The sequence below is a fragment of the Petaurus breviceps genome, unplaced genomic scaffold (assembly GCF_028583685.1).
Source record: "Petaurus breviceps papuanus isolate PSGF00001 unplaced genomic scaffold, PetGlider_PUasm1.0 567, whole genome shotgun sequence".
Taxonomy (NCBI): Eukaryota; Metazoa; Chordata; class Mammalia; order Diprotodontia; family Petauridae; genus Petaurus; species Petaurus breviceps.
This window is the reverse complement of record NW_027186383.1, coordinates 2,664,000-2,679,842: the sequence shown is the minus strand read 5'-3', so window position 1 is coordinate 2,679,842 and position 15,843 is coordinate 2,664,000. Positions and strand designations below refer to the sequence as shown.

The 15,843-nt window shown below is 40.9% G+C and overlaps 1 pseudogene; it reads left to right on the top strand.

Annotated features, from left to right (window-relative positions):
* Positions 1–5,582: 5,582 nt before the first annotated feature.
* Positions 5,583–7,089, top strand: LOC138173136 (guanine nucleotide-binding protein G(I)/G(S)/G(T) subunit beta-1 pseudogene; annotated as a pseudogene).
* The last annotated feature ends 8,754 nt before the right edge of the window (positions 7,090–15,843 follow it).

Below are 15,843 nucleotides of genomic sequence, written 5' to 3'. Positions count from 1 at the left end.
GTGGTGGCTGCATGGCCACCATGCCTCTGCCACTTCTCAACCCAGCTGCAGGGGCCAGGCCACACTCCTCCATCTCCCCCATTTCCAACAGATTTCCCCATTGATCTTTTACTTTGTCTTTTGCGTTTATGGTTTGATAATTCTGGAAACTGCCACTGCCGCTGCTGGTCAGGGCCACTCTGGATCTAAAACATGGGCTCATGTGGGGCTGGGCTTGGCTCCCAGTGCACTTTGCTGGACCCTTTCTTTAGGCCTGCCAGCATGCCATCAGTGGGAGATTTGTTTCTCTCTGTCACTTTGTGGGTTTTGTAGCTCTAAAATTTGTTTAGAATCTTATTTTATAGGTATTTGAGGTGTTTATGGGGGGGGGATCACAGAGTTTTCGTGCTTTTATACCACCATCTTGGCTCCCCACATCGAGTTAGTCTATTTTTTAAGGTGTTATTTTCTTTAGTGTATCTTTGCATCTCCTTTAACAGGATATTGACTTGCTTTTCATGATTTTCTTGCATCGCTCTTATTTCTCTTCATAATTTTTCCTCCACTTCTTTTACTTTATTTTTAAAATCCTTCTTAAGACCCTCCTTGGCCTCTAACCAGTTTTTATTTTTCTTGGAGGCTTTTGATGCAGGAGTTCTGACTTCATTGTCTTCCTCCCACTCCATGCTTTGATCCTTTTTGTCCCCAGAAAAAGGATTCTATGGTCTTTTTGTGCTTCCTCTGCTTGCTCATATTGTCAGCCAATTATTTGACTTTTAAGTTCTTTGCCATGGTAGAATTCTACTTCCAGAATGGAGAGAGTCTTGTCCCAAGTCACTGGGGTTTGGGCAGCTGCTGCAGCTATTTGGAGGGTGGCCTCTACATCCCCCACAAGCTCTGGCTCACTCATCACAGACCCCATGACCACCACCCATCTGCGATCTGGATCCAAGCAGGTCAAAGCAAGAGTGATTACCCTCTGAATTGTATCTTGTTCCCCCTACAATCTGTAGGCCAGGAGCTCTGGAAGTAGCTGAAGACTGCAGCCACCATGCCTCCCTTGCCTTTTGCCCTGGGGGCAGGGGCCAGAAGGAGCTCTTCCATTTCTCCCTATTCCAACCAAGTTCCATATTGACCTTTTACTTTGTCTTTGGTGTTTATGAGTTGAGAAGTTTGGAAACTACCACAGTTGCTATTGATTCCCTCTCCTGAAGTCTGCTCTGGCCACTGCTGGTTGTGGCTTCTTTGGGGCTGGTACCGCAGCTCACAAGGGACTGAGCTTGGCTCCAAGCTTAGTGAAAGAGACCTTCTCTGTCTGCCTGGCAGGCTTCCTTCATTGGGAGATTTGTTTCTTTCTGTCACTTCATGGGTTCTGTAGCTCTAAAGTTTGTTTAGAGTCATTTTTTTTTACATGTATTGGAATTCATTGGAGTGGGAGCTCATGCCAAGTTTGTGCTTCTACTGTAACATCTTGGCTCCACCCCCTAAATAGATTAATCTTATTAAGTCTTTTATGATTCCCCTTCCCTGTCTACCTTTTATACTTCTCTTGAGTCTTGTATTTAAAGTCAATTTTTCTATTCAGCTCTGGTCTTTTTGTCAAGAATATTTGAAAGTCCTTTATTTCGTTGAATATACATTTTTCTCCTGAAAGATTATACTCAATTGTGTTGGGTGATTCTCAATTTTAGCTCTAGCACCTTTGACCTCTGGGATATCATATTCCAAGCCCTGTGATCTTTTAATATAGAAGCTACTAAATCTCGTGTTATCCTGACTGTGGCTCCATGATACTTTAAATGTTTCTTCCTGGCTGTTTGCAATATTTTCTCCCTGAACTGGGAGCTCTGGAGTTTGGCTATAATATTTCTGTGAGTTTTCATTTTGGGATCTATTTCAAGAGGTGATAGGTGTATTCTTTCGGTTTCCATTTTACCCTCCAGTTCTAGAGTATCAGGCCAGATTTCCTTGACAATTTTTTGAAAGATAACATTCAGACTCTTTTTTTTTATCATGACTTTCACATAGTCCAATAATTCTTGAATTATCTCTGCTGGATCTATTTTCCAGTTCAGCGTTTTTTTTTTCTTTTTTTAAATGAGATATTCCACATTGTCTTCTATTTTTTTCATTCTTTTCATTTTCTTTTGTTGTTTTTTTTTAATTTCCCATTAAGTCATTAGCTTCCATTTACTCAATTCTAAGTTTTAAGGAATTATTTTCTTCAGTGAACTTTGTACATACTTTTATTCTACTTTTTAAGGAGTTGTTTCTTTGGTGATTTTTTTGTGCCTCTTTCCATTTGGCCTAGTATGTTTTGTTTGTTTGTTTTTGTTTTGTTTTTTGGAGGAGGGGAGGCAGGGCAATTGGGGTTAAGTGACTTGGCCAAGGTCACATGGCTAGTAAGTGTTAAGTATCTGAGGCTGCATTTGAATTCAGGTCCTCCTCACTTCAGGGCTGGAGCTCTATTCACCGCACCAACTGTCTGCCCCCTACTATGTTTTTTAAGCTGTTTTTTTTTTCAGTACATTTTTGTGTCTCTTTTAATCAATCTGTTGATTCATTTTTCTTTAATTTCTTGGCACTATTTTCTGCCCTGGGACTGTGATGAGGGTCCCTGTTCCACTATGGTCATAAGTTCTAGTGTGCTGGTGCCCCTCCTTACTCTGTTCCTGCCATCCACAACGGTGACCTTGATCTGAGTATGGGCAAAGTAGGAGAGTCCTGCCCCAAGTACTAGCAAACAGACCCCTGTAATCTCCTTCTGACAAGTCGTTTGACTCCCTTACCATATGTGGGCTGAGAGGCCTGTAAACCACCACTGCTATCATTGATTCAGTCCGTGTAAGGCCTGCTTCTGGTTTTCTGGGGCCTGATTTGCACTGGTGCAGCCTATACTGGACTGCTCTCCTCTCTCACCCTCATAAAACAGATCTTTCCTGCTGACTTTCTAAGTTGGCTTCAGATGGAAAATTGTTTCATCTCGTCTTTGTTTGGGTTCTGACTCTCTAGAATTTCCTTAGTCATTACTTAAAGCTAATTAGAGGAATCTGGGGGAGAATTCAAGGAAGTCCCTGCCTTTACTCTGCCATCTTGGCTCCACCTAAAATTATTTTTCTTAGCAAGGAATTTGCACATTACAAGTAGTTCTACTACCTTAGCAATTTACAGCAATGTGAAGAACCTCTCGGACTAGAATGTTGCTCAAAAAACTGCGTTTCTATGTATTGAGTTAATTACACTCCAGAAATGAAAATATGTTTCTAGAAAATAAAGGCCAATTTCTTTGAAATTTCTTTTGTTTTGTTTCATTTTGTTGTTTTGTTGTTGTTCTAACATGGAATCTCTTCAGTAAAAACACCTGGAACAAGTTTGAATGAGGTGATTTTTTCTTCTAAATACAGAAACTTTATCAAAAATACATCCTAAAACATTGTTCTTCACATCAGGATAGGATCATTAATACATTTAAAGGTAAAAACAGATCTTCTGAAATTCTTTTTCTCTGAGTGTCTTCCCCTTGTCTATTCCTCTCACCCATTCTTCCTCAGATTTCAATGGATTCATGTCCTGTAAAGCCTATAATGACTAGAGAATTAAAAGAATTCGAGAAGAAAAGAAAACTGATATGTTCTATGAAGAAGGATAACAGGGAAAAGAAGAGAGGAATGAAAGTTAGAAAGTGATATTATGTGCTGTCTGCTCACTAAGGCAGCTTTTTACAGGAGAGACATCTGGTCGGAGTGAGAAAAAAAAATTCTTTTCTCGAAATTAAATGCTCAGTATTCAAATCCTGGGTCTGTTCCTCACTGGCCTGGTGACCATGTATAATTTGCTTTAACTTTCTGGGTCTGAGTTTCTTCACCTATAAGACAGGAATGAGAATAACACTCATTGATGGAATAAAAGTGTGAAAGATTGGGAGATGAGAACAGAATTTTTGCACGTAGATGCAGAATCTTTCCTCCGCTACTTTTGTCCAATAATTCTTGGGAAGAATTGGTTCACAATTTAAGTTTTTTGTTTTTTGGTTTTTTTTACCACATAGCTAGTTTCCCCTTCATTTCTATATGGGTACAAAAATGAGCATCAGGGAGCCAAAAGAGTGGGACAAAGAATTGCTCGGAATGCAATCCTGTGTGTCACCATTGCTGTTTCAGAAGTGTTGGAGATATGAGTTTTTGTAACTAGACCCAGAAAGAACTAAGTTCTGGACCTGTAGCAGAGATGTAAGCTGCTGGACAAGATTTCAGGAAACATTGATAGGAAACTTCATTCCAGGGTGGCTGGGATGGATAATTTTACTGCAACAAACAAAAATGGGAGTCACCACATATCACCAGTGTTATGCATGATTTTTTCCATTCCATTCTTGTTTTTCAGTTAAAATTCCAGGCTTCTGGATACACAACTCCATTCCAATCCTTGCCACATGCCCTGTGAGTGGAGAGAGTGTTTCCAACAGCTGGAAGGACAAGACTGGGCCAAGTTTTCTCTCTGAAGTTCTTTTCAAATTTTTGATAGTTTCAATTTCCTTGGTCAATAAAATATGTGCAGACATAGTTTGGATTGCCTTTGTAATATAAAATGCAAAGCATCAGCTGAATTAAAGGCAATTTCCCAAGACGAATGAGGCATAGAGCTGAGCTGAGAGGTTCCTAATTGTATTGTTTCACTTGTTTTTATTTTTATTTTTCTATATTCCTAAATGAGTGGCATCCAAAGTGTGCTCTGAGAGTTTACTGATCCCCCTTCAGGGGGTCTGACAGGTCAAAATGATTTTCTTTGAGACATTTTAATTTCTGACACAGTAAATATTGACAGCTATAAATCACACAAATGATAGTTCTTTGAGCACCCTCAAGGCTTTTGAAGAATGTAGAGGAGTCTTGATACCCAAGAGGATGAGAACTGCTGGCCTGGCTCAGTATGGGATTGAGGCCAATGTCTGTGGGAGTTTGGAGGTTTAATGGACTAGGAAGATCTTCCATGTACATCAATAGCCATATGTGACCATGTGTCCCCTTTTCCCTTGGAACAGGAGCTGTGTTTCCAGGTCTAAAGGTACACAGGTATTTCAATCACCAATGTCTGGCTGCTTTCACAGCTGTGATACATCCTGAGTCACATAGAGGCTATTGGGGGAGCGATTTGCCTAAGGAGAAGTTTGCTTACAGGGAGACTTGCTTGTAGGAACACTTTCATACCTCTGGGTACTAAGCTAACTAGGCACTGAGTCAGGAGTGTCATGATGCCTTCTGGCTCTGAGCCTATTAGTTAAAAACTATATGTACTGGGAGGCTGGCATTTTATTTCAGGGGCTCACTCATGAGAGGAACCTTTTGATTCCTTGAACCGGACTCTGGGTAGCCATTTGTTGAGAGCTCCCTTACTATTCAGATGTTGGTGATCTCCTGGTTTGGTGGTGTAAGTAGGTGGTTGTATTATTCTGTTTAAATAGTTGGAGTCCTGTCTATTGAATTCTTTCTTGGATAATCACTTCTTTCTACTTATTTGTACTTATCTAGGTTAATTAAAGTAAGATTGTTGACCCTTCTGAAGCTGTCTTTCCTTTAGATCAATGAAGGAGGAGGACTCCCCTGCAGTGGGGGCCAGAGCCCCAGTCCCAGGAGCAGGCCCCCGCCCGTTCATGATTGACCCCGCTGAGATAAGTGTCCATATACGGCAGACCAGACCAGAAGCACTTCTGATTTCAGATCTGTAAATCTTGGAGGTGTCCACGAAGCAAATCTTTAAGATCAGAAAATGACTGAACTTGACCAGTTATGGCAGGAGGCCGAACAACTGAAAAACCAAATTAGAGATGCTAGAAAAGTTTGTGCAGATGCAACTTTGTCCCAGATCACAGCCAACATTGATCCAGTGGGTCGGATCCAAATATGCACCAGAAGAATACTGAGGGGGCATTTGGCTAAAATTTATGCAATGCATTGGGGCACTGATTCCAGGCTTCTAGTTAGTGTCTCCCAAGATGGCAAGCTCATCATTTGGGACAGCTACACCACAAACAAGGTCCATGCCATTCCTCTGCATTCATCTTGGGTCATGAACTGTACATATGTACCTTTTGGCAACTATGTGGCCTGTGGTGGGCTTGACAATATCTGCTCCATTTACAATCTGAAAACTCATGAGGGAAATGTGCGTGTGAGTTGTGAGCTGGCTGGACACACAGGTTACTTGTCATGCTGTGGCTTCCTGGATGATAATCAAATTGTCACCAGCTCTGGAGACACCACTTGTGCTTTATGGGACATAGAAACTGGCCAACAGACAACTACCTTCACTGGTCACACTGGGGATGGTATGAGTCTTTCTCTTGCCCCTGACACCAGATTATTTGTTTCTGGAGCTTGTGACACTTCAGCCAAACTGTGGGACTTTCGAAAAGGAATGTGTCGGCAGACTTTCACCGGCCATGAATCTGACATCAATGCCATCTGTTTCTTTCCAAATGGCAATGCATTTGCCATAGGTTCAGATGATGCCACCTGTAGGCTCTTTGACCTGCGAGCTGACTGGGAGCTGATGGCGTATTCCCACGACAACATCATCTGTGGGATCACATCAGTTTCCTTCTCCAAGAGTGGCCGCCTCCAGCTGGTTAGATACGATGACTTCAATTGCAACGTCTGGGATGTGCTCAAAGCAGACAGAGGAGGTGTTTTGGCTGGGCATGATAATCGCGTCAGCTGCCTGGGGGTGACCGATGATGGCATGGCAGTGGTCTCCAGATCCTGGGATAATTTCCTCAAGATGTGGAACTAACACCTACAGATAACAGATGGACTCCACCATGACTGGAAGACCATTCCAACCTTGGAAGAGTTACCATGATAGCATATCCAACCCAAACATACTAACTTGGACACCCCCACATCTCCCTCTCAGAACTTCAAAAGGGCAAGATCTTTTTCCCTTCACCTATTGCTGAAACAAACAGCACAATTCCCTCAACAAGAAGAATCTCTGTGGTTGTAAACAAACAAATTGTGCATTCCTTTGGGACCATTGTCATTGTTTTCTTTTTTTTTTTTTGACTTGAACGAATATAAAAAGGAAATACTATAATAAAAATATTCACCAGGAGGTGAGCCTGAGTACTTATGAAACAGGCCCACAACTCATTTCACTGTCTTTTATTTAAACTTTAGACCAGTGATCCTGTTTTGTGAATACAACAATTTGAGAACTTTGTTTTATCTCATAACGGTTTCAAAATTTAAAGTCATGTTTGCAGCAGGATTTTGAAAACATTCTTATTTCCTTTTTTAAATAGATTATTTTATGGTTAATAATGAAGCAAAACAAGAGGGTCCTGCCCAGACTCTCTGGGCTTGTTAATGATGTAAATTTAGTCCCTAATTTTTTTTTATTATTTTTGTCTGGTGTCTCAGATAATTGTTGCTGCACAAAAATATGGCACATAGAGAATGATGTTAAGAAGTAAGGTAACCAAGCACACACACATTGTTAATGGTATTGAAGGCTTGTTTCAAGAACCCTTCCCCTCCTGTGAGGAGTTAACTCCAAGCCATCACCCCGTTTCTTTCCCCTTCTCCTCTCTCCCCATCAATTAAGTTTTTATCTACTTTGGGTTTCTTTGTGCAGTTGGAGGATAGTTCACATACTCTAACACTACCCAACACCCCCAACTATCAGGAACCTCGATTTTCAAGAGAGATGCCTGTCCTGTGCTTGGATGGTCAGTCAATTCTTTGTGTATGAAATGATGTACAAATCAATGTTTTGAAAATAATGATCTTGAACTTTCTAAGTTAAAAAAATTTTTGATTGTTTGCCATATTGAGTGGGTTTACTCTTAGAATCAAATGCTGTAGAAATGCTAAAAACAAACAAAGCAAAACAAAACAAAAAATGCATACAGGGCTAAGTCCTTAGGTGTATTTTTCTTTTCAGAAATAAGCTGTTGAAAGTTGTAACCATTGCCGCTCTACTTACTTCTTGTTGCTACTCTGTGCATAACCCGAGGATCCTGAGCAGACTATGCACTGTCTGGAGTAGCCAGCCGCCCCCACCCCGCTATTCTTAGCCCACTGGAGGGTCGCTGGTGGGTGTTCTTGGGGACCACCTTTTCTCAGTTGCTCCTTCACAGCCCGCCCTCTTCTAGAATGAGTCCTGGGCAACGAATGGTCCTTTTCGTAATGACCGGCCTTTCCTGGTTTTCTTTTCACATAAAATATCACGCAGCAGCGTCTGGACAGTAGATGATTCTGTTAACTCTCCGACTTTCTCATGTATCCAGAAGCCCTCCTCCTTAGCAGCTCTAGTGGCTTCTCTCCATCCTGTTTTTTCTGCAACATTCTGTACAAAAATATGCTGTAATCGTGAGTTAGACCTGGACTTGGCAAAAAACAAAAAAACAAAAAAGACACCCCGCTTTCTTCCCCTGCCCCAGGCCCGGGTCTCTGTCCATGAAATCCCTGGTAGAGCTCTCCACACCCTGTGCCCCTTTTCACCTTTTGTATTTAATTTTAGAGTCAGTGTGCTGCAAGGAAGCTGGATGCAAGATAGACACTATATTAAAATGTACTGTCATTTAAGATGTAATAAAGCAGTGTGATATGAAAAAAATAACAATAAAAAAATAGAAAAGCAGATCAAAGAACCTATGCTAGAACCCCCCCTGTGTGCTAGGGTGCTTGCTAATACAGAGCTTTGAGTAATGGGAAGAGTCCCAAGGTTTATAGACAAAGCCCCTCCAGTGGATAGTGGGGAGACTGAAATCCCTAGGGAATAGACTACCTCAGATGCACCTTGGACAGCATCTTGAGGGTTGAGCTATCTGGTGGCTGAGTCCTGGGCTACATTCTCTTGTTGACTGAATACTCAGATGTTAACCTGTTCTTCCGTAGGCTTTACCAAGTTTTGTGTGGGCTGATATTGCTACTACCACACTACTCCTCTATTTGCAATATCCTCAGTACAGTGGAATGCCTCATCCAACCACCACCGTCACAAATGGCCTGCGCTGAGGTTACGTAAGGAAATCTTTCACTTATATATAATAGTGAATTTTGCAAAATACGATATGTGCTTTGTCTCACTTGATCCTGAAAATAAACCAGGGAGGTACATCATATCAGCCCCATTTTACAGGTAAGAAAAATGAGGCTAAGAAAGGCAAGATGGCTTCTCCGTGGTCATGCATGAATCCATATCAGACAGAAGCAATATTCAAACACGAGCCTCAGCTGACTTACAAGAATTCGAATATACCTTCCAGCTCTAAATCCAAAGAGTTTATATTCTCTGAAGAACCACAAAGAGAGCTAGCTGCCTGTTTGCCAAGTCTCACAGCATTGTGGCATCCTCTGCCATACCTGCAGGCCTGGCGCAGGTCAATCATGCTTTCATCAAAGCTAATTAACTTGGTAATCATTCTAATCTAATCAAAAGGCAGCTCTTCCTCTTCAGGGAGGCCTTTTCTAAGTGGCTGCTGGAAAATAGATTTGGGGAAAGGGAGAACACAGTCCCCAGGGCCCATTAAAAGAAAGAGCTGACTTTTTTCCTAAAGTGTATTTTAAGGCAATTTCTTTTCCCCTTTAGATAATGAGAGTTTGTGTAGATGCAAATTGGTAATATGAAGTATCTTGAAGTATTTACAGATAATAGAATAGAGTTGATTGCTCCTTCTGAGGAGCATAAGTAACTTTCAGAGAAAAAGCAACTCACCCCCCCACCCCCGATTTCCAGAATCACTCTGGGTTCGTTTTTTTTTTTTTAATTTCTTCTTTTGAGTAAGCTTCATAATTAAAGATCAAACTAAATTTGGTTTTTGGAAAGAGCAGTAGAATGTATCATTAACCCAAACAAGTCTGGGGTGAACTTCCCAGGACAGTATCTGTCTCTGGTTTGAAGATGCTTTCTTCTCCCAGGGCCACAATGAACTTTATCCAAATCAAAATGGACAAAATGCCAAGGATGAAGGCAGTGAAAGAAGAGAAAGAAAATGGAAAGGGAGGTAAAATGGGGGGTTGTATTCGCCTTAGAGGCATGCATAAGGTGAGTGTGTCTCCTGGAGCCCAATATGAAGTCCATTCGTGGATGTGGATTTCAGACATTCCCGTGTATGAAGCGAGATTTCCAAGGGTAACAAGTGGGTCATGATTCTTAAGGCCTCTTGATACTACATATATTCAATGATCTGTTGCTCTTATTGTTTTTGTAGTTTTATTTTTTAGGAACATCTCTATCTATCTGTCTGTCTGTCTGTCTGTCTATCTATCTATCTGTCTATATGTCTATATCTATATCTATTTACCTCTATATATCTATATCTCTATCAATATAATTAACTTGGGATTTTAGTGAGATAGACTGGCCACATGGTATCTCCGAAACGATCCAGAATGGTTATACAATAAGAAGACCCCCCACTGCTTGGGCTGCCATTCTCCCACCTTCCAGTGAAATGGCGGACTCCAACTCCCTTCCCTGCCACTGCCTCCTGAAGTCCTCCAGGCCTTTTCTGATGTCCTGCCCCTAGGTCAGAATCAAACCTAATTTAAAATGCATTTAGAAGCTAGTTTACAAACTAGAAGTCAGCTCTTTAGGTACATAATTGACCAAGAAAGCTCATTTAAGTGATTGCTGGGAAACTCATGTGACCAGCATTTTCCTAAAATTGAGAAGCCCAGTCTCTGTCTAACATTCCCACCCACAAAGCACTAAATACCAGACCACCCTTGTTTCTCTGCCTGGTCTAAATGAACAGATGGCCAGTAGTTTCTTACTTAAGAGGATAATTGCATAACTTTTAAAAATGTTTTAATAGAATTAATTTAATTTGGGAGGACAAATGATATGGACATCTGATGGAATGTAGCAAAAGGGACTCTGGTGTCATCTAATATGTATTCCTCTCAAGACAGTAGAATTGGGGCTCAGATTTCTGCATGAAGGTGGATCAGAGTTTGATGACCAGAAGGGTCCTTAGAGATCTTGCACTCCAATCATCTCCTTTTGCAAATAAGGAGAATGAAGCCCAGAAAGCTTCTTCTCTCATTCGTTTTTGATCTGCAAATTAAACCATTTGTGAAATGTTATGCAACACTGGAGGGTTGGGGCTCTCAATACTTTCCATATATTGTAGTGTTCTCTTCATCCTCTTTTCCACTTAGGAAAACCAGATGCTTAATAGCTACAAGTTGACGAGGAGGACAGATGAATGGAGAGGAAGTATGTTTGTCTGTCCCTTGTCTTCTGATGCTGCCCAATTCCAAAGGATTTTTCTCCCTTGAAATCTTCTGCTTTCCCAGGTGTGTTTTTTTTGTTTTGTTTTTGTTTGTTTTTGTTTTTTAGGGACTGTTAGACAGCTGATTTTCAGTGTTTATATTTTACAGGAATTTCATTGAAAAGGAAGGTAGAGAACATGCCTTGAGTCATTGTCTTTATTCTTTCTGTTACGATGCATCTTAGCTTTCAAAGAGCATATTTGACATGTACAGCATGGCTGCTGAGGCTTTAATTATTATTGTTTTTTTATTACATTTTAATCGTTCATCCTGGAATGGTTTTGTGAGCTGCTTTGGGGAGAGGATAATAATTAGTTACACCATTAAGTCACCTTCCCAGAAATCCATGACTTGCAACAATGAAATAGGAATGACCTTGGCTAAAATAAATTATTTCCCTCTAATTATTTTTTTGGGGGAAGAGGAGGAAATGAGGGAAACTGGGGCAATGGAGGAAGAACAGATTGATTTAGAATCCTAGAAGTATGAGCTAGGGAGGGGAGATTGAAGATTATGTGGTCCATTGCATTCATTTTTAGGGAGGGGGAAACAGAAACCCAGAAGCATGAATTGCCCTGATCAAGGTCAAGTAGCATCAAAGGATTATGATTATAGATTTAGAGTTGGAAGGGACATCAGAAGCTATCGATATTGACCATTTATTTTACTGACAGATGGATGGACTGGGAACCAAGGTGGTTATACTAACTCTCCTAGGATCACCCAAGTAGCAAGTGTCACAGAGCTGGGATGTAAACCCAAATACATTTACTCAAAAGGCATTCAAGATGAGTGGAGTCAAGATGGTAGAGTAGAAAAGGGACTTCTTTGAGGTGTAGGCTTCCACATCCTCCAATTCATCTAAAAGGTGACTCAGAACAAACTTTGGAACTACAGAACAAAATGACACAGAAAAGTTAACCTCCTGCTGAGGACAGCCTGGCAGGCTGGCAGGAAGCACCAGAGCAACACTCTGGAAAATGAGCCCAGGCCTGATCCACCTGAAGGTGTTAGCCCCAGGGTGGCCACAGTCAGCTGCCGGCTGGAGGGACTTCAGATCACCAGAAGCTCTGGTGGTGTCCAGAATTATCAACCCATAGATGCTAAGGACAAAGTGAGAGGTCAGTGCAGTGTGGACTTTTGGATCCAGTAGTTTGGGAGTGCAGTCAGCCTTTGCCCCCTGGGACGAGAAGGCACTGAGGAGCCACGGCCATGCAGCCACCCCCACGTAGCAGCTTCAGCTCTTGTGCTACAGACTACAGGAGGACTAAACAACCAGTCTGAGGGGTAATTGCTCTTTTTTTTTTAAATCAATTTGGGTTAAGTAACTTGCTCAAAGTTACACGGCCAGTTATTTGTGTGGGTATCAAGTATCTGAGGCTGGAAGCGATCCTGGATCTCCTGATGCCAGGGCCAGCACTCTTACTCACTGCACCACCTGGCCTCCCCAGAGTAATCGTTCTTGCTTTAACCTGCTTGGATCAGGACTTTGGTCTAGGGTTGAGGTACTGGTGTGGTGTGTGTGATCAGCTTGCCAGAGCATGTGGAGGCTTCAGACGGGGCACCCAACTAATACCTTTGGCAGCTGAGAAAACCCCAGCATTTTGTTCAAAGTTCCCCTTTCTGATAGAAGAGTCCCACTGTGGCAAAAAAAAAAAAGCCCAAAAGTCAAGTAGTTGAGTGGCAACATGAGTAAACGAGGGAAGCAAAACACACAAAGGAATCCAATATTAGACTCCTATTTTGGGGACAAAAAGGATCAAAGTATGGAACAGGAAGAAAACAGTGAAGTCAGAACTCCTGCATGAAAAGTTTCCAAGAAAAATACGAGCTGATTATAAGCCATAGAAGAGCTTAAAAATTATTTTAAAAACCAGATAAGAGAAGTGGGGGTAAAATTGAGAAGAGAAATGAGAACAATGCAAGAAAATTATGAAATGAAGGTCAACAACATGACTGAAGAAAATAACACCTTAAAAAATAGACTAACACTAAAGGAAAAAGATATTCAAAAAGCCAATGAGAGGAATGCCTTAAAAAGGGAAATTTGCCAGATGGAAAAAGGATCTCAAAATCTCACTGAAGAGAATCATAACTTCAGAATTAGATTGGAGCAAATGGAAGCTAGTAACTATATGAAAAATCAAGATACAATTAAACAGATCCAAACAAATGAAAAATTAGAAGGCAATGTGAAATGTATCATTGGAAAAACCACTGACCTGGAAAATAGATCCAGGAAAGATCACTTAAAAATTATTGGACTACCTGCAAGCCATGATCAAAAATGCACCTAGAAATCATCCTTCAAGAAAATCTCAAGGAAAACTGCCCTGATATTTTAGAACCAGAGGGCAAAATAGAGGTTGAAAGAATCCACTTATCACCTCCTGAAAAAGATCCCAAGGAGAAAATTCTTACGAAAATTATAGCCAGGTTTGGAATTCCCAGATCGAGGAGAAAATATTACAAGCAGTCAGGAAGAAACAATTTGAATATTGTGGAAACAAAATCTGGATAACACAGGATCTGGCAGCTTCTATACTGAGGGATTGAAGGACTTGGAATATGATATTCTGGAAGTCAAAGGAGCTGGGATTAAAACCAAGAATCACCTGTGTATTTATTTATTTGTTTATTTATGTGTGTATGTATATATATATTTATTTATATGTGTGTGTGTGTACATATATGTCTATATAGTAGGGTATATGGGCAAATGAATACGTATATGAATGTAAGCATTTATGTGTACAGGTATACATACATTGAGGGCACAGGACCAATTTAACAGGAAGTGATGGTACATAAAAAGTGAAATTAAGAGGTGAGAGAAGAATATATTGAGAGGAGATGGGGAGAGACAGAATGGGGTAAACTATCTCATGTAGAAGAGGCAAGGGAAAATGTTACAATGGAGGGGAAGAATAGGAAGGCAAAAGGGAATGGGTCAACCTTATTCTCATTGAATTTGGCTTAGGGAGGGAATGACAAACACACTAAATAGGGTATCTCACCCTACAGGAGAGTTACAGGGGAAGGGGATGAGAGGGGGAATGATGGAAGGGAGGGCAGGCTGGGGGGGAGGGAAGCTGGAAGCATCCACTCTTGAAAAGGGACAGGATCAAAGTAGAGAATAGAACAAGTTGGAGGTGGGATAGGGGGGAAGGAAATATAGTCAGTCTTTTACAATATATCCACAATGGAAAGGTTTTTCATAGCTACACATCTATAATCTATACTGAATTGCTTAACTTCCCAGTAAGGATGGGTGAAAAGAGAGGAACGCAATGAATCTGGAGTTCAAAGTTTTAAAATCAAATGTTTAATATATATATATATATGCTATTATTAATATTATTTTACATGTAACTGTGAAATAAGATATACATGCACTGGGGCATAGAGATCCACTGTGCCCTACTGGAAAGTCGGAGGGGATATGGGAGAAGATATGGGAGAGAACAGATTGGATATAATGGTAATGTAATTTTGAATTTGAAGATCCCTTTGTGTTGGCAATGTAGCATGTATTTAGCACTTAGCAATTGATCAAGCCTCTATTGGGGAAACAGAAGGTATGAACTCCTGTCCCCTTGTTACTGACAACAGGAAATTGCCTGAAGGAAGTAGGTAATACTGTGTGTATAAGAAAAGCCCCAGAAAGGCACAGTCAGAATTTCCTTGAGAGTGAGGTCTGGTAGCAGAACAGCTACAGAAGAATGAAGAACTGAGTCCTGAAAACTTGTGGTGGTGGAGCTTCTTCTGAAAAGAACCCCAGAGCCTGGAGCCAGGAGCCCAGAGCCAGGAGGCCAGGATCCAGGAGACCAGGTGACTGAAGCATGAATGGGATGCTGAGACTTTGTTTGCAGCTTGGTTGAGCCTTGAATTCCTTGGAGCAGAAATGGTGAAGGAGCTGACATGGACCAGACCTTGTGAATGTCAGTGTGAAGCAGGACCTGCCCAGAGAGCTGGTCAAGGAAGAATTCAGGTAGAATCTGGGACCATGGAAGGGGATCCAGGGAATCTGAGAACGGGCTCTAAGTCAAGATGAAAAGAGCTCTCCTTGGGTACTGAGTAATTATGGAATTATTGTTTACTAGTGACTTAAGGGGTAGAGGGGTTTTGTGTATTATACTTAGTAAGACTTTGCTGAATAAATGACTGATTGTACTTTGAGTACTTTGAGATATTGTTACTGATAAGTGACTGATTGAGTTAATCAAGACTTTGTCCCAAAAGTGGAAGACTTTGCCTGAGTACTTTGATACTAATGATAAATGACTGATTGAATTAATTAAGAGTGACTATTTTGTGACTGATTGAATTAACTTATTACTTTGAGACTATGTTGTGAATATGATATTGTGATTTTCAGTGACAAGTTGTAATATGATGAATGCTGTATTTTGAATTATGCTGTACCTTGATTTTCCATGGATGTTTTGCTTTTGTTGTGGAATAGAGTGATCACTATACGGAGTAATCAGAAACTTAAAAAAGATATTCACAGTAGCAGTTCTTCTGGAAAGATTCTGTGTATGGCATTACATTGGAGGAGTGGAAATCCAATGGGATTACTATT